We start from the raw sequence: 24,578 nt of genomic DNA, 5'->3' as shown, positions 1-24,578 counted from the left end.
GCCGCAAGAGAAATTTTAATTTCTTTCCAAAATAATACAAGTAAAACAAGTCCCGCTACATCGTGGAAACGAACGCAAGCAAATACATATACCAATGCATCTTTCAACCAGGTGCCCTGTCCACAGAGACTGGAACTGATGCCTGTAAATCGCAATCACATAAACAATTAATATAATGAAACATACAGAGTGACAAAATCCACTGAGTCTGCTAAAAGGTACACACAGGTCAATGAAACGAAAACATACAAAATAAGAAAAATTAATACACCGTCCACTTTAGTATCACTTCACTTGGTAAAGAGCGTAGGTTACAGATAAAGCTCCTGAAAACCCTTTGTGATGTGCGAATAGTGGCCGCTCTCACCATCCTATCACACCCAGGTAGCTCTCCTTCAATGATGGCCAGCTTCCAGCATGAGGGTGCCACACTGTCTTCCCTTACTAGGACCGATGCACCTGGTTGCACGTTCTGACTGGGAACCGTCCACTTTGCTCAATGACGCAGGTAATGAGATGATCAGCGCTGCCAAGAGATATGGAACCCTCGCTGCAGTAGTTCACATCTTGTGAGCATGCTCAGGTTGGCTGTACCCAGATCTGACTGAGGGGTACTTGTGTTTGCGGTTCCAACCAGAAAATGATCTTGGATGAGGACTTGGGAACAGAAGGATCGCAAGATAGTGACGTGAGAGAGCAAGAGTTCAAGCAAGCCTCAATTTGGCAAGTCAATGTTGTCAGCTCTTCAAATGTTGGACATTGGATCCCCATCGTTCACCGCAGTTGGTATTTGAAGGACTTTCCTCCTGTTTCCCATATTCCGCCAAACTGTGGTGACACTGGAGGAATGAAGTGCCGATGCCTTCTTCGTGCATAAAGTTTTTAACCTATCTCTGCGGATAATAACTGTTCATAGCAGTCTGTAGTTCGCAAAGTACCCGATTATCTTCAACAGAGTTTGTCCCATTATCGGTGTACACTTCGTGGCCCCTACTCCGTCATGGTACAAATCTGCTAAGGTCCGACAGGAATAGTTCAGAAGCCATGTTTCCAACTACCTCTGAATGTACTGCTCATGTCGCCAAGCACATAAACAGGCGAATTTATCACTTTTCCGTTAATTTGGATCGCCGTGAGCTAGTTTTCGCATAGAACTGTCCTGTGTAATCAGCCCGACAAGTTAAGAAAGGTCTCATAGCCTCTACACGTGGGCATGGCCAGTCTTCCATGAGCTGGGAGGCAAACACTGATGCAGAACACGCCGAATATCATTTCATCTGTTAGGTATCCATTATTGATTCCTCAAAGATGTATGCAAAAGTCTATACCCAGCGTGGGAAGGACGACGATGATCACCTTCCACTGTTAGTCTTGTGAGATGATACTGATGTCGCAGTATGAGTTGATGCTTTTTCTCTTGGACTTGCAATACGGCGCCCTAAATCCCCCGAAAGGGGCCTCCCGGTCAATAATGCCATCCGATCATCACAATTCAAGACGATCTCATCCGTTGATTCTGAAGCTGTAATGGTTGCAGCGGGTAATGGCATACTGTTTCAGTTTCGTTAATAATTGCAAGACTGCGAAAGAAACAAGAGCAATTGCTGAATCGTCTCGCAATGAAATGCAGGACGCTTTACTAAAATGGTTCAAATGGCTCTGAGCAGTATGGGACTTAACTTTGAGGTCATCAGTCCTATAGAACGTAGAACTGCTTAAACCTAACTAACCTAAGGACATCACACACATCCATGCCTGTGGCAGGATTCGAACCTGCGACCGTAGCGGTCGCTCGGTTCCAGACTGTAGCGCGTAGAACCGCACGGCTACTCCGGCCGGCTGACCTCAGATGTTAAGTCCCATGGTGCTCAGAGCCATTTGAACCATTTAATATGATACATTAGGATATCGTAGCCTCCAATCCATGGTAATCTCATGTCACTGAGTTTGCTGTTATTGTTTACTAGCCTGTTCGTCACCAAGTAATCTCATGTCGCTGAGTTTGCTGTTATTGTCTACTAGCCTGTTGGTTGCCAACTGGTGGATTTCTGTTGTATATGTGGCTCCTTCTGCTGTTCTGACAAAACTTAGCAAAGCGTGCCGGCCGGGTGGCCGAGCGGTTCTAGGCGCTACAGTCTGGAACCACGCGACCGCTACGGTCACAGGTTCGAATCCTGCCTCGGGCATGGATGTGTGTGCTGTCCTTAGGTTAGTTAGGTTTAAGCAGTTCTACGTTCTATAGGACTGATGACCTCAAAGTTAAGTCCCATACTGCTCAGAGCCATTTGAACCATTTTAGTAAAGCGTCCTGCATTTCATTGCGAGACGATTCAGCAATTGCTCTTGTTTCTTTCGCAGTCTTGCAATTATTAACGAAACTGAAACAGTATGTCATTACCCGCTGCAACCATTACAGCTTCAGAATCAACGGATGAGATCGTCTTGAATTGTGATGATCGGATGGCATTATTGACCGGGAGGCCCCTTTCGGGGGATTTAGGGCGCCGTATTGCAAGTCCTTTTTAGCTGACGCCACTTCGGCGACTCGCAATTCAGTCCCCTGCCGGGAATCGAACCCCGGCCCCCTGCGTGGTAGGCGGTAACGCTACCGCTACGCTACGGAGGCGGACCGTCTTCGATTTCCCTGCCGATATGTCAGAGAACTTACCCCTTTTCTTCTGGCGACTTATGAAATGCAGGCCATGAGGTCACACCTTCTTTCAGTAAAGCTGGTCGTTCCCACAACAGGCTGTTTTCTTGCAGACCCGCATGTGACCCCCCCCCCCCCCCCCCGAGGACAGATCGGCCGGGTTTTCCACTATAGATACATGGTTCCATACCGCAGCTGCTGATTCCCTGGATCTCAGAAGCATAATTCACCACAATTGTCTTCCACTGCGCGAGTGGAGACGCGAACCATGCCTGTAGGATGGTTGAGTCAGTCCACAAGTAAGTTCCTTCGATGTCTATACGCAGCGAGTGAACAACGTGCTGTCATAGTGGTGAAAGCGACAGAGCCCCAAAGAGTTCCAAAATAACGTGACGACAGCTCTTTCGTTCGAGATGGTCGTGTTTTGGAACGTAGGCCTAATAGTTTGAACTACGTGACTCCATGCTGGTTAGCTGATCGGCCTTATATATAACAACTTTCGGCCTTCTCTGAGAAGTCGCAGAACCCGTGCCGTTGAATGCTGTCCAGCGTTCCTTCTGCGACGACACTACGATCAGGCGAATACTATTTATCATGCGAATCTCGCTGTATAGTGTCTGCCACACGCAATTCAAATCTTGAGACAAGCGCTCGTCCCGTGTTAACTGATATTGCCACAGTTACTGCAAAAAAGAACTTTAATGTGATCAGAATGGGACCAATTAATCCCAGAGGATGAAAATGGGTAACGTGACGGAAAGAACAGTGTGATGGCTTGACATCGTTCACAGTTTATAACAAATCAGCATCTGGATGCCAGGGCAGAATTTAAGTTTTAATGTCCTCGTCATTATCAAGCCGCACGGGTAAATTTGTCTCTCATAACTCTGATGGGATATTTTCGAGTAGTTCCACACTGTTGCTGCACCACTTCTGGAATGAGAAACCACCTTCCTTCAACAGCTTCGTAAGGTCTTGCTCTACCGTACAGCAGTCTGAGATACAATCGTCCACAAATAAATCATTAGCAAGAATGTTTGCTGCCTTGCTACGTTCATCCTCTCCGTGCACTAACTGTAACAGACGTCGTATCGCAAGAAGAGGTGCAGAAGCCATTCCGTACGTTACTGTATTTAACTGACATTCCTGCGGTTAAAGGCGCTACAGTCTGGAACCGCACGACCGCTACGGTCGCAGGTTCGAATCCTGCCAAGGGCATGGATGTGTGTGATGTCCTTAGGTTAGTTAGGTTTAAGTAGTTCTAAGTTCTAGGGGACTTATGACCACAGCAGTTGAGTCCCATAGTGCTCAGAGCCATTTGAACCTGCAGTTGTGCAGATCCATCACTCCTACAACTTGGTCGTAAGCGCGATTTTCATCCGTTAACAGAAATTGTCGACATGTCTTCTTTGTGTCAGCTGTGAAGGCAATGCGATGCATGAGGAATCGGAATATTATGGAGCGCCAATTCTGTTGAATACTTGTTCTTACCATTAACAAACTATTCAGCGACAAATTATTGCTCGGTTTGGCCGAACAGTGAAAAACTACACTTGTTTTTGTGGTGTAATGAGATACTACAAAAGAAGAGTTTGCGAGAGGTGGTACCAGAAGTCTCGTGGATGTCCGTCACCAGCAGGAACATCGCTGCGCGGAAACCAATCACGCTGCCTTCGAGAATCACGCCCCCTGAAGCGGCAGCGCCACAGGGAACAGAGGCGAGCGCTTAAGTAACCGAGTACGAGCAGAAGTTGTCTACTGCAAGTTGTCAGTTCGGGTCTTGCTAGGGAGTTTTTGCAGCACGTTCGTCGTGTCTTCAAGTCTTCAATTCTTCAAGTCGTCAAGTGAGATAGAAACACTTGCCGATAGATAGACGTTGGATACTCTTCAATAGAAACAGAACGGTGAACAGACAGAGACTTCCTGCCAACAGATTTAAATGAGTACTGTTTGTTAGGAACTGTTCTTGAATAGTGCTTCAAAACAAAAGATTACTTTTCTTCCGACTTTAGTTCATAAAACTGTAGTCAACGCAGGATAGATAGGCTAAATTTGCATTCTAAAATTACTACAACCAATGTTACTAAAGCTGAATAACATATTTGGCAATTCACTATTGTATATTACTTTCATTGCGTGTGTGCTGCCCTAGAACCCACGCATCCTTCCTACGGGGACACCATTATTAATCTCTTTCAGCAGCTGCGAGATCTTCATCATAAGTTTTGGTAGTCGAGCTGGCTTCCTAAGGACAGCATGATGTGGCATATAATATGAAATGACAGCAGGTGTAACTACTGGTTCCACACCCCCTAAGTCTTCATTCTCCATCAAAAACTCAGTGTAACTTTCCTTAGGCTTCGGCTGTCTCGCTAGTTCTTCTTCAGTTTGAGAGAAGCGTTTTTTGTGGAAAGAATCGCTTAATTGACTTGGCCCTTCGCGGAACGGAAGACGGATAACGAATCTGCCTGTGGAATCTTTGTGTGTCCCACGAAGTGCGCCTCGCACTGTACCTCTTATTGCATCATTATATCACGTTACAATTCTTTCATCTCCCAGAATTTTTTCAAATGACTTTGAAAGTCAGCGTCGATTCTTACAAAGCACGACACGGACAGCCACCGCGAGGAGCTGGTGTGATCTACCGTTTGAAATCGCACTGGTATTACCCAACGTACTTCTGTCTTTTGAAACACTACGTGGTCAGCCCTCATGGAGATAGCCCTTGACTTCTGAATACACGGACAAAATTCTGGTCCTAGCAATACGTCGATCTTTCCAGGCACCAAAACTCTGAATCAGCGAGTTGTGTATTTGGCAATTCCCACGTACTGGGATCAATTATTTGTTCAGGCAAGGTGTCCGTTACCTTCGGCAGCTATTTTTGAAATCTGTGGCATGATACACGTGCTTCCGATATGAAGCATGAGTGCGACTGGCAATCCAAAAGATCACAACAAGTGTGTCATTTTCCATCGCTCTCTTGCAAGTTTATTCTCGCTGTCGCAAGGTGCACTTGTCTTCCTGAGCTGATCTTCAGTGTGCAATAACTCGACGTACTTGACGGATGTTTGCCACCGTGTTCGTGTTGCATATCACTTGTACACTCGTCCCTTGTAGCATCTTGTGTGCGTTGTGATTCTGCGCGTAGCAACGTGTGTTGTCGTTGACCACCAGTACGACACTTAATGGAGTCACAGTTACAAGCCCTGTGATCATTCTTAAGACATTTGTAGCACAAGATGTCGTGCATCAGAATGGCTTTACGTTCGCTACATGTGGCTTGTTTGACTTTCCTGCATTTGTGCAATACGTGAGGCTGATTGCACATGACACATGCAGCACTAGTAGCCACGTAAGTCTGTTTTGAATACTTAAACTGACATTCTGTTGCTTACTGCCATACTGCCAGACATACCGTGACGTGGTTGTTCTATAACCTTGACGATTTCTAAAGATTTACACATATTTTCGAGAACAGCATTACTTCTTTGGATGTTGGGAAGCTGTTAGAAGCCAACTGGCTTCAAACTCTGCTGTGACAGATCATTCCACTCTTTCTGTAAGGAGCTCTGATCTAATTATACTACGTGATCAGAAGTATCCGGACACCCCCAAAAACATACATTTTCATTTTGCTACCACCTACTGCCATGTACTCAAAATGAGCGACCTCAATAGTCATTACATGTCGTGAGGGAGCAGAATGGAGCGCTCTGCGGAACTCACGGACTTCGAACGTGGTCAGGCGATTGAGTGTCACTTGGGTCATACGTCTGTACGCGAGATTTCCACACTCCTAAACATCCCTAAGTACACTGTTTTCGATGTGATTGTGAAGTGGAAACGTGAAGGGACACGTACAGCACAAAAGCGTACAGGCCGATCTCGTCTGTTGACTGACAGAGACCGCCGACAGTAGAAGAGAGTCGTGATGTGTAATAGCCAGACATCTACCCAGACCATCACACAGGAATTCCAAATTGCATCAGGATGCACTGAAAGTACTATGGCAGTTAGGTGGGAGGTGAGAAAACTTGGATTTCATGGTCGAGCGGCTGCTCGTAAGCCACACATCACGCCGGTAAATGCCAAACGACGCCTCGCTTGGCGTAAGGAGCGTAAACATTGAATGATTGAAAAGTGGAAAAACGTTGTATGGAACGATGAATCACGGTCCCAACAGTATAATTCGGAGACGGTGGCGTTATGGTGTGGTCGTATTTTTGATGGAGGGGGCTTGCACCCCTTGTAGTTTTGCGTGCCACTGTCACAGCACAGGCCTACATTGATGTTTTAAGCACCTTCTTGCTTCACACTGTTGAAGAGCAATTCGGGGATGGCGATTGCATCATTCAACACGATAGAGTACCTGTTCGTAATGCATGTCCTGTGGCGGAATGGTTACACGACAATAACATCCGTGTAATATATTGGCCTGCACATAGTCCTGACCTGAATCCTAAAGAACACCTTTGGGATGTTTTGGAACACCGACTTCATGCCAGTCCTCACCGATCGACATCGATACCTCTCCTCAGTGCAGTACTCGGTGAAGAATGGGCTGCCATTCCCAAGAAACCTTCCAGCATCTGATTGAAGGTATGCCTAAGAGAGTGGAAGCTGTCATCAAGGCTAAGGGTGGGCCAACACCATATTGAATTCCAGATGGAGGGCGCCACGAACTTGTAAGTCATTTTCAGCCAGGTGTCCAGATCTGCCTTTAATATCATCAGCACATGCACATTGCTTGAAGCCTCATTCAGCAGTGCAAGAAGTTCACTTGCACATGCCTTTGTCATTGACGGCTGCTTTGACAGTTTCTTTAAACGTAGACCGCGGACTGTTATATCTGTTACAGATGAAAACAAAGGCTACCTTAAAGTTAACAGTAGTCACTGGAAGACGAATAATTATATTATATGCTGTACTTCACAATGAATTCCGGAAATAATCGTACTTACCAATAAACTCTAGTTCCTCATTATTTAGGAGCCTCACAAACGTGTCGCGAAAATGCCAGAACTGCATTACATAGCCGTTAAATTATGGCAGTTTTATGTTGCGCTGCTTGATGCAAAGTTTCAAATCACTCAAAGGAAACACAGCAGCTAACGAAACCTTGTCAGCTGCGTGGGCGTGACACATCCGAATCACTCTTTGTCTTTCCTAACTTGGAAGACTATATTTTCTAAGGTTTCTCTGTCCTTGGCATGGATCTCTACCTCTTCAAACAATTGGAGCTGTGACTCCGCGTCATCATACTTCTCCACGATATTTGGCAACTGTTCTATCCTGACAGTAGTGTCCAAAATTTCCGATTCCCAAGTTACGTCTAGTCGGTTTGTGAACTTTGTAAACTGCATGAGTCCTGCTTTCGCCACCAAGTGTGTGGTTACTAGCATCTTTCTTAAGACTTCGTCCATTATGGAAAGCCAGCGGTGGCAGGTAACAGCAGAAGCTGTTGTTACAATGTTTAGGAATTAAGGGATGCAGGATAGTCAGATCAGCTACTTAGCTTTTAGATGCGTCGTGTCGATACCCATGGATGCGTCTCGGTGATGATCCGTTGAAACTCGTCGCTGCCGTTCCGTCGATGGTTGGATGCCGCTGCACACTACTTCGTCGAATCCATTCCAGTACGGCCCAGAAGGATCAAAATGTTAGTGTCTGCAGACGAAGATGTAAGGCGTAAATATTGTTGATTATCACAGATTTAGGGCCGAGAGAGGTGCCGCAGTGGCTACCACACTGGACTCGCGTTCGGGAGAGCGACAGCTCAAACCCGCGCTCGGACACCCTGATTTCGGTTTCCCGTGATTTCCCTAAATCGCTTCAGGCAAATGCCGGAATGGTGCCTTTGAAAGGCACGGCCGACTTCCTTCCCTATCCTTCCTACTCCGACGGGATCGATGGCCTCGCTGTTTGGTCCCCTCCCCCAGATCAAACAATCAACTATGAATTTAGGAAGACTATATAATAGTTCGTATTGTTCGTATAGTTCGGATTGTAATGAGTAACGAGATTTGCGATAATCGCTTATTATTCACAATTAGGTTAATATTACAAGTCCAAATATACATATTTTCCGTTTAGCGAACATGGGGCGCGGTCACGAGTGTAAGACTCGACCAGCAGAGAGTCCGTTGAAACACAGAAACTTGTTTGCCCACTGAGCACGGCCACAAATAGTAGTTGTCGTTAAAGGCCATAAATATAACCGCACATTTTCAGTTTGTAGAAATTAATCTGAAATTATTTGTTTTAAATATGTATCGTTTAAGGACAACAAATACGGGCGCCAAATGTCGGGCGATTTAAACACACTTTGATACAAGTCATTAGCAGTCGATCGCGGATCAGAAGGCTCTTTAAGTTTTTGATTAATTAAGGCACTTTACTTAAAGTGCTAATTTGTTTTTAATAGTATTGTCGAGACTAAGGTGAAAGTTATTTTACATTCATTTCGTGTTCATTGAGTGATGAAGCCCATTTGCAGTTAATATCTTTGTTAATGTTTTCCTTGCACCTACCAACCGTAGTGACTTTTCTCTGAAACTCATTGACATATAAACAATCTTAAATGTATTCCCTATTACCTTCCGTTAGTTTATATTTGAAGTTTGTTATTATTTTCTGCTATAAAATTTGTGTCATAATGATTAATTTGGATATATTTGTAGGTGAGGCAGCATGACATCGAAATGTAAGATCTGTAATTTGGTTTTTCTCTCATGTAACTGTAGTCAGAATAATAAAGCACATCACGAGTCATTACCTTCAACCTTCAGAAAATACAGGCGACTTAATAGAACATTGCAGTAAGGGAGGCAGAACTGTATCCCTCGGTGAGCATAATGATTTACCTTAGCTGTAAACTGGAAATGAGTAATATATGATACGAAAGAAAATACAAAAGTCTTAGTAGTTTTGGTAAGGAGCCAGTGCCATGTAGTATCTTCAACTAGATGCGCATAAACTCGTCCAGCTTTAGTGCAAATTAAGATTCCGCAAGACTACATCGGGGTCAGAATCTAAATAAAGCACAGTAAGAAGGAAAGTCCTTTTCTGGTGCATAGTGGTTGTGTAGGTTAAATGCTACAAGAAAAGCTAAGTATGGAATAACAGGTGACAAGCCTCATGAAACCATGTCATAGGTTTATTTAGGTAACATATAATGTGGAAACTAGCTCTAGCTTTGCAACAACTCAGAATATAGCCTTAATGATTTTCTGTATGGAATAGGAGTAGCAAAGAACACGTTATTTTATGCACGTTAGATCTCATGAACTCCACGGCCGTTAATGATCGTTGGTGAATAACGCTAGCAGACACAAACACTTTTAAATGCTTTATTTCAGTGCCATATCCGGTTCGGGCTGTCATGCCCATCTTTAGATGGCTATTATTTCCAAATAGATTTATGTTTTGGTCAGCAGCGTATCATCTGCTCCTGCATTGCAAAAGAATGTTTGAATATTTAGAGCCACTTTATCTGTCGTTCCGTTAGTAAAAACATGATGATGTTCCCGCATTTAACTCTATATGAGTTGAGACAGTGTTTACATATTATGGTTCCAGTGAACGCGATTAGTTATGTTGTGGTCCTTACCAAAAAAAATTTCAAATGGCTCTGAGCTCTATGGGACTTAACATCTGAGGACATCAGTCCCTAGAACTTAGAACTACTTAAACCTAACTAACCTAACTACATCACACACATCCATGCCCGAGGCAGGATTCGAACCTGCGACCGTAGCAGTCGCGCGGTTCCGGACTGAAGCGCCTAGAACCGCTCGGCCACAGCGGCCGGCGGTCCTTACCCTTTTTTTAAGACGATGTATACAGGGTGTTACAGAAAGGTACGGCCAAACTTTCAGGAAACATTCCTCACACACAAAGAAAGAGAATATGTTATGTGGACATGTGTCCGGAAACGCTTACTTTCCATGTTAGAGCTCATTTTATTACTTCTCTTCAAATTACATTAATCATGGAATGGAAACACACCACAGCAACAGAACGTACCAGCGTGACTTCAAACACTTTGTTACAGGAAATGTTCAAAATGTCCTCCGTTACCGAGGATACATGCATCCACCCTCCGTCGCATGGAATCCCTGATGCGCTGATGCAGCCCTGGAGAATGGCGTATTGTATCACAGCCGTCCACAATACGAGCACGAAGAGTCTCTACATTTGGTACCGGGGTGGCGTAGACAAGAGCTTTCAAATGCCCCCATAAATGAAAGTCAAGAGAGTTGAGGTCAGGAGAGCGTGGAGGCCATGGAATTGGTCCGTCTCTACCAATCCATCGGTCACCGAATCTGTTGTTGAGAAGCGCACGAACACTTCGACTGAAATGTGCAGGAGCTCCATCGTGCATGAACCACATGTTGTGTCGTACTTGCAAAGGCACATGTTCTAGGAGCACAGGTAGACTATCCCGTATGAAATCATGATAACGTGCTCCATTGAGCGTAGGTGAAAGAACGAAACTAAAATGAGCTCTAACATGGAAATTAAGCGTTTCCGGACACTTGTCCACATAACATCTTTTCTTTATTTGTGTGTGAGGAATGTTTCCTGAAAGTTTGGCCGTACCTTTTTGTAACACCCTGTAAGCTATTGCAGTGTAAGCGCCATATATGTTGTAAATAAATCACTTTGGCGCAATTCGTAAACTCAGTCTGAACTTCACACATGTGCTCTACACTCGATGTTCATGTTCACTATGCAAACAGCGCCTGTTAAGCAAAAATATTAGGAAAACATTCATTTCCTACTGAGGGAGGAGACGAAAGCTAAGCAGATAAGATAAGCGGGATGTGCTACATGTTAATAACAGGAAAATACGTGTCCTCTAGAAGTGAAGTTAGTGTTGATGGACTACAGGAGAAGTAGTTTTCAGCAAAGATTTTTTCTTTCAACTACTGGCAGCGAAAGTTTTAACGAAATATTATATTCGCCAACATAACTTTGTTTTTTGTGGGAGTTTCGCATTTTCATGATCGGTCCTACGTTACAATACGTGATGGCCATGTGAACAAAGATTTAACAATCACTACAGCGAAGACTCGCATTTGTGCTCGTGTCGCAACACTTAATACATTTCTCAACAGAAGATGAGGGAGCACACTAGCTAAAGTGCTGGCAGACGTGTTACTATAGCCATCATATAACCTTTCAAAATAGCTATGATAACTAGATGAAATGTGCACATCCTTTTAGAACAGAGAAACTATACATATTGACAGTTTTGAAAGATGTTGCAGTGCAAGAAGCCTAAAAAACATCCTGTAGTTTCCAGATAAACGTCATTATGTGATATATTTGTGGGGTTCGCCTTCTACGAACCAACGTATTATTGACTTGGGGAAATACCGTGTAGGACGAGCAACACCCCACAGATTCCGCCTGGTGCGGAAATCCTGTTATCAAAGACAAATACGTAGCAAACACGGAATACTGCGTCAGAGACCTCCGTCAAACGGCTAAAAGAACAACACGGCAAATTAGAAAATTTAGCAGATGGAACTAGGACAAAGCTGTTTCCTGTGGAAGCTGTAGATGCTGTGCGCACAGAGAGTCCTAGAATGCCTCTGCTACATTGAAGGACCATCGCTGCATAATAAACTGTCTGCTGAGAGCCATTCTCCTTGTCACAATGGCTAGGACTACGGGCAAGATCTATATTTCGCTGAAATACGATGAGTTTAGGTAGATTTCTGAATTCAGGAAGATTTCACTGTTGCTGTTAGCTATGAGCATCAAATACAAAAACAGTAGATAGGAGACCCTCAAGAACGATATCTGAAACGGTTAAGGAACATAAAAGAACTTTGAATGTCATTGGAAACTTAAAATTCTCTTAGCACCCACTATTGAGAATTGTGTCTTTCCATGGAAGAGAGAAGCAACAATGTTTAATTTGAGAAGAACCTGAAATATGGTCCACTCTGACAGTCTAAGTCTTTTCGAGTACCAGTCATGTTCCATTTTAGAGTAATGCTCTCAAATTTCTGTATATGTATTGGTTCCCAATCTACACTACTTACTTTCTGAGTACAAGTAACGAGCTTATTGCTCCTTGGCTGCTGACATTCACACCTTCTAAGTTAGTTGCTTGATAAAAAGAACCCGTCTTCAGCTGTCACTCCATAGTGATTCAGCATCATTACCTGTCAGAGTTCGTCAGATTGAACAAGGAACGCCCAATTATAACCAATGGGAGAGACCTTCAGCAAAACCCCACACGACAGGTGAAACCTATCCGTCGCGGCTGATGTGTATCTTGGGTAATTGCCTGATGTGCAGACGTTGTCCGATCAGCCATCGATCGACATCTGCCACCGCATCACCGGATGGTATTAACATTGCATCGGCTTCTTCTTGAGATAAATTTCTATGTTTCCGTCTTGTAGTTTAAAGAAATTTCAGTGTGTAATGACTAATTCGTATACCTTAATTAATTAACAACGAATTATCACAGATCCGAATTCCTCATATTAATTATTCAGTAAAGAACTGGCGCCTAGCAGATCAAACGAGATTATGGTCCTAATCCTAGGTTCCTTCTATTTCTTACTCAGTTGTTAGTACAATGATTAGAGTTTCCTTAGTGATAATTGCTAGGCATGAGAGTAAGGACTCCAGCTTCTACGGAAAATGGAAAACATCCCCATATCAAGCGACTCTGATGCTGCCCAACCTTTTCCTGGCCGTCTGTTAGACATGTGATGAAAAAAATGGGCTACACACACGATATTACTGTGATGGATAGCAGTCAGATCTTGGGTCCCCGATGAATGGTACACATCATCTTTTTCATCGTTTAGATATTGCCTTTTCACCTGCCACCCTGTTAAATGTGTGCCAGTATTATCAAGTCTCGTTGAAAACCGCCATCGGCTAATTCAATCGACATCAGCAACCGCTTGTTGATAAAAGCAGTTTCTTCCTGCTATCGCCGACTGCATCAAGGAGGAGAAAGAATGCAGTAAATTATAAGCCAATAGAGTGCCCGCCAAAGTTGAAGAGCAGCTTCACCATCTGAAATGACTTCCACGTTATGGGGTGGAGGAGCCCCAGTTTCACACTTGTACCCTTACTCACCACATGTCATAGCGCTCAGGGTTTAGCATGGCCGAAGGAATCTCTCATATGAGCACTGTGAACATGAAAAACATTGGCATGAATCGATGAGTCACGGTGTACCTCTGTACTCGTCAAACGCCGGGAACGAATCCGTCGAAAACGACATGACGCATTGCACTGTGCATTCAGGGTAAAGGTAGGTATTTTTGCAGTGTTAGGAGACTTAATATGTGATCAAATTCAGCTCCAGATACGTATATTGTCGTCAATCACCGGTGAGCGAGACAGGAGTAAACTATTCGATCATGTGCATCTGTGTGGGAGCACACAACACCCAGTAGGTGGCTTGGACCTTCGATAAGACAGTGCATTTGTTCCTCGCTTCCGAATTGTGTCATAATGATTTGAATAACACACCATGGCTATTACTGAGTACAGGCAGGCAAAGTGACCTTTGTCTTACGCAGTGCGCCATCGACTCACTAGAGAGAAAAATGCGCGCCTTGAATTCATGTCTTACACACTTAATTACGTAAGGCATTTTGAGCGGACATGATTAAGGACATCTCTCGGGTGCTTTCCGTTTCACGTGGAGTGTAAATCATGGAGTTTCATCGTCGTCAACTTGGAAGAATGGGTTGCTATATACTACTGTGCAGCTACTACTAAATCAATTAATTGTATTACACATGGGAGTACGGACAGTCACTAAGATTAGTTCGCTTTTATCTGATTATGTAGGGTATAAGAATAGTTTTAAAGTGATAGCTATAGTACACCTTTTTGAGCACCTTGTAACCAAAGGGACACAGGGGTTAAATATGTATGATTACAGGTTGGTCTACCCCATGAACCATGGACCTTGCCGTTGGTGGGGAGGCTTGCGTGCCTCAGCGATACAGATCGCCGTACCGTAGGTGCAACCACAACGGAGGCGTATCTGTTGAGAGGCCAGACAAACATGCGGTTCCTGAAGAGGGGTAGCAGCATTTTCAATAGTTGCAGGGTCAACAGTCTGGATGATTGATTGATCTGGCCTTGTGACACTAACCAAAACGGCCTTGCTGTGCTGGTACTGCGAACGTCTGAAAGCAAGGGGAAACTACAGCCGTAATTTTTCTGGAGGGCATGCAGCTTTACTGTATGGTTAAATGATGATGGCGTCCTGTTGGGTAAAATATGCGGGAGGTAAAATAGTCCCCCATTCGAATCTCCGGGCGGGGACTACTCAAAAGGACGTCGTTAGCAGGAGGCAGTAAGTACTGGGAGATGAAGAAGCTTGCACAGGATAGAGTAGCTTGGAGAGCTGCATCAAACCAGTCTGAGGACTGAAGACCACAACAACAACACAGGTTTGTATCCGAAGTACTGATGCAGGCAGTTTTGGTATGAATCAGAAACCGAAAGCATATACTACTAAGAATTAATAAAGAATATATCAATGTCAATTATGTGAGCTTATGATAATTACAGACTCGTTGTAGACATGCTTATAGAATGAAGCGTAGCATTTAATTATTTGGGAGATTTCATTATAGATAACTGTAAGTGAAAAATATATGTAACTGTTAACAACTGCCAGAATCTTGTTTCAGTAGTTAGCTCTGTAGTTTATGAACGGGAAAACAGAAAGATCTTGACTGATTACCTTATCATAGGTAACAGCGAAAGCTATAAAATTAGTTAACACCATATTGCTAATTAAAGGTCAAAACATGATATCAGAATAGTTAAAATCCAACAATATAACACGATTTAGCACTTACACATATTTATACTAGTCAGCTGGATTTCATTAAGAAATTTAATAACTACAAAAGGTTTACCATAACCAAGTTAGGTGTAAAGGGTGAGGTACCTAACAAACAGGAGGCTGATGCCAAATTCAGTACATTAATTACGAACATTGTGGAAATATTTGAAGGTAAGACCCCTAAAAATTTTTTTCCGGATAACCCACTAAACTATCGAACCACCATGAATAAGTAAAGGGAAGGTTTTTTTAGTTTTTGTAAATGTGGAAAGGTAAGTTATAAAGTAACAACGACCTTGGGGCAGTAGTGACACCGGTTCCTGTCAGATGACCGATGTTAAGCGCTGTCGGTCTTGGCTAGCACTTGGATGGGCGACCGTCCGGTCTACTGAGGCTGTTAGCAACTGGGATGCACTCAGTCCTTGTGAGGCAAATTAAGGAGCTACTTGACTGGGAAGTAGCGGCTCCTGTCTCGGAAACTGACAATGACCGGAAGAGCGGTGTCCTAATCACACGCCCCTCCGTATCTGCTTCCATTGACGCCTATAGACTGACGATGACACGGCGCTCGGCCAGTATCGTTTTGTCTTCTGAGACCTGTTCGGAAGGAGAGAGAGAGAGAATTTATATAGTAGCTGTAACGAGATGCAGTCAGCATACACAAAACTGTAAAGAATTCAGAGAAATGATACAGTAGCAAACAGCCAGTGCACAATAATCGTAATTTAATATAACGACTACATAGTAACTGATAATTCACAAGTTGCAAGTAGTTTCAATAAACATAAATAGGGCAAAGTAGTTACATTGGAGAATGAAGGTAACATAATCAGAATTATACACCGTGAATCGTTTCAAAACTGAATGTGACAGCAAATGTCATGAATTCTGGAAAAAGCTGCTCACATAGTATCAATAGATTCTGAAAATGACATTTCATTAATCTTTTAACTTCATAAGTCAAAGAAGTGTGGTATGTACAGTCCCTCACTCAGACTGGGATCATTCTCAGAGAAACAAAAATGTACACAGTCCATTACTAAACATTTTTATAAGAAGAGTAAATGTGGAGATGTAAAATTATGTTTCTGTTTATATACTGGGATGTTTCTTGTAATACTGTAGAGTGTAATCTTTTGAACAGTAACATAACTTACTAATAGATGTACTAATTTTCCTCCTACATAATACTTAGTATTCATGAAGGATTGATAAAATGAGATCAATTTCCACAATCACCAAAAATTTTCAACCTTAAATACCAAACTACTACCAACCAGTGTTTTAAGGATACTTTCAATGTGTTTAAATGTGTAAATTGTGATACTCTCTTCAAAGAGCTTAAACTTTGTCGCAGTGATAATTTTATATAAACACAGAGGTTGTGTTCACATATAATAAAAGGAGTACACAAGTGATACTGAACTATTCAAATGATGCCAGAAGGGGAGAAAATATTATTAATGGTGAAAATCATGAATAGATTACTACAAGGTTCGATTGTAAGTTCGCTCGTATTCCATACGTTACTAGCTTTCAATTTAATACACATTAATTAGGGTTTCCACCTCTAATCAATCACACAGCCTTTATATATGATACAATACGGCGATATCAAAAGAAGAAATGAACAGTAATGTTGTTAAATTATTATGAGGTGGTAGTACAACAGGGTGATAACAGAGGAAGAAATTGACAGTAATAATGTTAAATTATTATGAAGTGATTCCCTGCAAATGAACATTAACTAAACATAAATCGAAAATGTCATATTCAGGTCTACGCTAACCAACTAAATAACACCAGGAACAAATTTAAGAAATGGATAGTTCTCAATGAATATGGCATAGTGTTCTATGTTTCAGATCTTTGTGTATGAGCTTGTTGGAATAAATGACAATCTGTCTTTCAACTAGTATGTGTTCTGGCTACAAGTTGCCAGTCCATAAAGGAGCACTGTGTATCTGAGCAAGTGCTCTTCACATGCTGCACCAGTGGTCTTCAACACAGTAAAACTATTGCACAATACTGAACAAAGTAAACCCTAAGAATTAGTACTTTTTTGCAACCAGTCGCTTTTCAAATTTGATACGATTGACTTTACCATTAACTACTTTTCAAACTACAGCAGGCACATCGTCAGATGGTGGTGTTACATGAACATTATTATCTGCACCTTGTGCCGCTACATTTTAGCGTCGTGTTGCTGGAGAGCGTAACGAAAATTGAGGTATAAGATGCTGAATTGTTTACGAAACGAAAACGTCCACTAGACGATTTACATCGTTGGGAAATAGGTAAAAACGCGACTTGTCAAACCACACTACAATCATTCAGTCAGATACTGCTGAGTTCTTGTCTTGTTTGGGGCAGCTTTATGTACCACTGTGAGTTGAGGATTTTGCAGAGCAACCGATATCTTAAGTCCACTACATGTACATACCATCGCAATGTTCGGTTGGTATGGGTTTGAAATGGATCTGCATTCGTCTTCTGTCCCTGTTGATTATGACATTTTCACGACCACTGTACTTTCGCCATGTTACATAGCTGCGAGTGGTACGCCATTCGCTTTAGACACGTTGGATAGTTCATGCTGATGCACCAAGAACCAAGGTATTGGACAACTTCACTCAGCAAGTGGTCGTGGGTACATTCAAATGCGAGAGCTTCTTTCTGTCATTCTGTAACATATCCACTCACTGCGCTGTATCCATACAACCTACTGGCACATGCATACCGTTTCACAGACACGACGTACATCAGCGGTGGTCCCTGCCAGGAAGTTTCACAACAGCCCACACTCCGCTGCAGGGTGAAAATCTCATTCTGGAAACATCCCCCAGGCTCTGGCTATGCCATATCTCCACAATATTCTTTCTTCCAGGAGTGCTAATTCTGCATTTTCGCAGGAGAGTTTCTGTGAAGTTTGGTAGGTAGGAGACGAGATACTGGCGGAAGTAAAGCTGTGAGGACGGGTCGTGACTCGTGCTTGGGTAGCTCAGTTGGCAGAGCACTTCCTCGTGAAAGGCAGAGGTCACGAGTTCGAGTCTCAGTCCGGCACACAGTTTTCATCTTCCAGGAAGTTTCACATCAGTGCACATTCCACTGCAGAGTGAAAATCTCATTCAGGTCCGTTATTGGGCCTTTGTCAGCTATCTTCTTTCCGCTGCTCTACTCGCCTACATTTCATACAGTCTCAGGAGAGCTCATTCACTGCAATCACGCTTTCTTTAGCATGGCTTTCGCACAAGAGATTGTTATCGGCGTCTCGGCAGCGTATGTGGTTGCCTCAGCGTAACTCCAGGCGGCTTGCTTGGCTCTGCATCAGCGAATCTGTATGTAAGCTTGTTGCATCACCGGGAGAGTAATGACCGGCCGAACACACAGAAGCCCTGAACCGAACCTAGGATCCTGGGAGTCTCCTAGAGTTCTAGGCGAAGACACATTAGACGTCTTCTTCACTTGGTGGTACCAGTTTAAGACCTATAACCATCAGCTCTAGCAGCAACCTGTAGAGCAGTGGCTAGCTGATGACGCTGCTTGGAGAGGGTGAATCTGCTTAGAACACATTGGATTGAGATCTGGCGTGGAGACTGTCATGACGTCAGATTTAATCAGAAGTCCAAGATCTAGTCGAAGTACAAGTGTTGCTGAAGGCTTGGTGGCGAGCATTTAGAGCAGCTCTGATCAGCTAAGCTGTGAACGGAAACCCACCTCCTGTCTCATAGGTGGCTATGAGATGCTACGACCACAGACTGCCTTACTGCAGAATGATACGCCAGCACTTTTCTGATGTTCAGGAAAAGGAATGCGTTGGCGGATCTCCTGTACGCCCCTTTACTGATCGCGAAGTCCCGTTGCCGGAGCACAGTGCTACTTTCCATTCTCTAGGAAGCATAACCCATTACATACCGAACTTGATGCGCTAGGCATAGACTAAAATAAACATTACGACTGACAGCAGACTTCGAAAAATGCAATGAAAAAATAAATAAGGGGTTAATATGAAATTTATAATGATTGCACATCATACAGTTGTGGAGAACCTGCAGAAGTGTCCAGACTAAATATAAGCCAGTAAATAACTGCCACCCACTTTGCCAGTTACGAACATATTAGAAACAACAGTGAATTTCTGAGTAAATGGGTATCTTCATTCAGATTCGTGAAGAACCACAAGATATCCTTAATAGCCACACTTCAAAGGCTGATGGGATGTTCCTAAGTGACTGTTAAATATGGTTTGCGTGTGATTTAGTATAATTCTGTAATCACATATGAGTAAGGCAAAAGTAAGTCTGATATTAGATAATTACAATATTCTCATTTTTCAGTATCTTATATAGTGCATTGTCTGTTACTAATTTCCATATGTGTATATTTAAGCAAATAAATGCTAAAAATTATGACTAGTTGTAGTCTAATTTGCCCAATTCATATTTCAAGTCGTGATATTTTGGTAAGGACACAAATCATCGTTTATGAGAAAAACTGATAAAGTAAATAAAGTGTCAACGAGGCAAGCGTGGGTCGTCATTTAAGCGTTTCTCGTAATTCATCAGTGTTCTAAATAACGTGCTATTGTAACCAAATGGTACAGTTGTAGTTTTCACTTCCAAGGGTTTTGAGTCAGAACTAAGTTGGTTGAAACAGAGTTATCTTTTTAGGTTAATCACAGTTGGTCTTAATTCGTGGCATGTAGGACTGCTGTAAAATCCAAAAAGCATTACAGTTAAGACCCCAATAATACGAATGAGACATTGAAAACATTTGCATTAAGCTGAAATCTTCATTCGGCATATTTTCTACGGCTTCTCAGTTCTGAGTCCAAATATTCTACAACGTGGTAACAAGAAAAGAATCATGACTATGTGAAACAGTTTTGTCAGTTGGAAGACGGTCTCTTGTTAGTTCCCGTGGTAGAGAGAAAACATAATTAAGGTCGTCAGTCCCTCGAAGATCATTCATCATTATGTCATATGACCTTTGGCAATGTGCTCGTTAACGAAAATTTGTTCCCGCCCCTTTTTGACTACTAGAGAGTAGGTTTTCGACATGTGTGGAAACTACGAATCGGGTTTCCCGAGATTTATTTCTGTATGTTGCATACTGTTGATGTTTGTGACGCATGATAACCTGTGATGCATAAGATCATCTTTTTATTTAATATACTAATGTTGATAACTGTTGCGTTTCTGCACCTTACCCGCTTGAAAATTACAGAGAAATCGAAGTTGCCATTGTATGTATAGCAATAAGTAGTGCAGTCCAAGGTTAAATTTTTGTCATTAAAAAATGGGACGAGACTGCAAACGGAAGGCAACTGCAGTTGTGCAAAGTAAAGCATTTTATCGACAACTGCTTTAAATTTATAAATCAGCTTTGGAAGTTACTAATAACAGTATATGAAGCACAGCAGACAAAAATGTTTTCTTTTGTCGTTATAGTCGATTACATTTGACTAACAGCACGAATAGTGTCAAAGACAAGTGTCTTAACTCTGGTAAACTTCTGCCATTTTTCTGTTGAACAAACTGCTAATGGCCAACTTACAGACACACAAATCAACAAATTAGGTATGCAAATCTTGTACACTTACTCGTTGAGCAAGACTGCAACAGAAGTCGTACTAATGGTCATGGAAATAAGGAACTAACTAATTTCTATAAGTCAAATGCAACAAACTTTACTCTACGCTGACGTATGGTGAATTCTTCATTACATACTATCATGACTCGTAGGCGACAATAGAAGCAGTATGAGCGGTCTGTATTTACGATTGTGCGAAACGTTAGCCTTCTTGAACGTTTATTGGCTTATAGTAGCCAGATTGCTCAAAACGTCAGTGAAGGTATATCGTAAACGTAAATGTAAAAGACGTCAAGGGAACAGAACTGGTGGAATCATAAAACCATAACTGAACTGATCAGAATCTCAGTACTGTATGATAACAAACTTATGTACTGTATGGCAGTGATTGACCAAGCACCTTCATCGCTGAGTATCCACAGAGCTTCAGCACGAGTACTGGCGTCTAGTGTTTGTAGGTCCACATTTCAAGTGTTGTTACAACACTGGAATATTATTACAGGTGTTATGTGGCCCTACAGATCTCCAGCCTCTAACGCATTGTGGACAGGGTACACACCCTTATGCGGGATAGCCCTGATTTCAAAGCAAACATATTTCGTTTGACAATTACTTCTTAGTTGCAAAATATTCAGAGAATACGAATTTCACAAAAAATGTAAATTGGTCATGCTATAAAGATGAAACCAGACTACAGTTATCATAACGACTCGCACTGCGGTACAGGATACCTTAGACGCTATAATGGGCAGATAACCGCAGTAGCGATAACGCCACAAGAATTTCATTATTTGTGGATTATCTGCCCCTGTCGCTATGCATATTTTATTATATGTCAGTTCATGTTTCCACTACATTTTAAGTATATTTGTGTTGCTAGACAGAATCTATAATAAATTTTTACGTAAATTTATAAAACTTAATATCAGAATGTAGCATTTACTAAAAGCTGTTGACATTCGCAAGTACCCGAACAAGAATAGGATATTTAGTTCTCAGATTTTCATAACTACAGACGTAATTTTAAAGAATTGGCAAGAATTCTGGTATATAATTACACGTTTTTGCCTAAAGGACTGTGGTTAACTGGAATATTACATGATTATTAATTTTTTCTTGTTTCCTTCTTCCCTTTCTCCTCCCAAAACCCCTTCATTCTTTGGATGTTTTCCTGTTTCCTTTGCTCTTTATATATTTAGCATTTTTTCTTCATTTCTTTTACTTCAGATAACGTGTCCATAATTCTGTTTTTGAATTTGCCTCTTTCTTTTATCATTTCAGAATTGATCCTGTTTGTTTTAGGACGTCTTCTATTTCTGGAAACCAATTGGTTTTTTTGATTGAACTGTTTACTACACCGAAAATCCTTTTCGTGAGTCTGTTGTTGTTCATTCTCAGTATGAGTCCACAGAATGTTAGTCGGCATTTTCTGATCAGGTCTGTGAGCCTGTCTGTGTATTCGTATAATTATTCGGTTGGTCTCTTCATCGATACACCATCTCCGTCTATTACACCAAAAATTATTTTGAGGATTTTTCGTTATGTTTTCTCAGTCTCTGTGATGCCTGATGCTCTGATTGTGGTTGTTTCTGATGCGTAGAGTGCTTCTGGTAGTACAACTGCCTGAGCCTATTCTGTCTGAAATATATCTTTCATTAAAGTGCGTCCATGTCAGTTTGCAGGTTTTCTGAAGTTTGTCCTGTTCTTTGTATGTTGAATACCTTGTTTCATCCTCCTATTTGTATGTATTCCCCAACGTTTCCGTATTTTGTGTACATGGCTTGATTGTTGTTGTTCATTCTTTCCATGTATCGCATCTTCTCGTACATATCTGTAGACCTGTTTTCGCAGAGAGTTCATGTAAGTATTCCAGTGTTTCTTGTCTATTGTTACCGAGTATTGGCAGGTCATCTGCCAAAGTCAAGGATTTTATAATCGTCTTGTTTGCACACGTTCTTCATAACTAAATTAACTTAACTATTTCTTCCTATTGTTTGATAATCTTGTCCAAAACGACGATGAATAAAATCGGTAAGAGACCTTGTCTGACCTCTGTATGTATCTCGAATGGGTCTGAGATTCCTCCCATAAATTTTGTTATGGATGTGGTTTCCGCAAACACCAGTTGTATAAGTGTCCCAGTTCTTCTCTCCGTTCCATAGTCTACCAACGCGTCAAAAAGACACTGCCTGTCTATAGAATAGTAGGCCTAATTTAGGTCCACGAATGTGACCATAGCGTTCCTCGTGTATCTGATTTTCAGGAAGTTCGCAGGTTCCAAATTCGTTCAGTACGGGTCCTACCCTTTCTGAAGCCTGCGTGGTGTTCTCCTATCTTTGTATAAGATTCTGGTTCTAGTCTCTTGAGTAACACCCTGGAGAAAATTTTGTAGGGGACCGGTAGTAATGAGGTACCTTTGTAGTTGTAATGGTTTGCCTTGTCCCCTTTTTGTGGAGTGGGTGAATCAATGCACATTTCTGTTCCTGTGATATTTTCTCTGTATTACATATTTCTATAAGAATTTCATGGATTTTCTTTGTGATGGTTTGGTCTTTGAGTTTCCAGACCTCGGAGATAATGTCGTCTTCTTCTGGGGCTCTGTTTTTTTTTTTTTTAGTTGTTTCATAATCTCTTCTACTTCTGTTACAAAAGCCATCTTTGGATAAGGGTATGGTACTCTTTTAGTGAATTGTAATTTTTCTTTAGGCTACTCGCTATTGAGGAGTTTATCAAAATAATTTGTAAGAATTTGCAGTTTTCTTTAGTATTTGTTTCTAGAGATCCGTATGTTGTTTTGAAGCAAATGTTTAGAGTCTGGTAACCCTTTATGTTTTCCTTGAAAATTCCGTACAAATTTTTCGTGTTATTTATCTTGAAGTCTTCCACTATTTTATTTAGTCCATTTTTTCCTACGTGGTTTTCACTCTTCCAGTAACTTTCCAGGATTGTTTTTGGACTTTGTGGAAATCTTCTATGTTTTCGTTTCCTGGGAGTCTGACTGCAACACATTGCATTCTGAATTGCCTCCCAGAAGTCTGTCCAATTTTCTGTTGAACTTTAATTAATTTCTTCAATAATATTGTCTCTGCTTATCTTGAAATATGTGGATCCGGTCCTATTCTTTTGTTCTCTGTTGTCATTCTGTTCCTTGGGACTGGTCTAATGTTTATTTGTAGCAAGTGATGGTCCGTCTCGAAGAGTCCTTTTCGTGTTCTCACATTCAGAATTTCGCTTTTCTTTTTTTTGTTTGTTTTTTGTTTTATGCTTGTGATGGCTAATAGTTTTTGAGCATTTTCCAAATTGAGAGTTTTGCTTTTGACTCTTGAAATTGCTTTGACATAATTTATAAGGTAAAATTTTGACAGTGAAGCTTGAGATATTGCCAAATCTTGTTGGTGCGTCTGTATGCTGTGTATGTACCTGTTATTTGCTTGTACTTCTCTTTGCCTAGTTGTGAACTAAAGTCTCCTAATATAATTTTGACAT

This window comes from Schistocerca nitens, chromosome 3, assembly GCF_023898315.1.
Source record: "Schistocerca nitens isolate TAMUIC-IGC-003100 chromosome 3, iqSchNite1.1, whole genome shotgun sequence".
Classification (NCBI taxonomy): domain Eukaryota; kingdom Metazoa; phylum Arthropoda; class Insecta; order Orthoptera; family Acrididae; genus Schistocerca; species Schistocerca nitens.
This window is presented reverse-complemented; position numbering follows the sequence as displayed.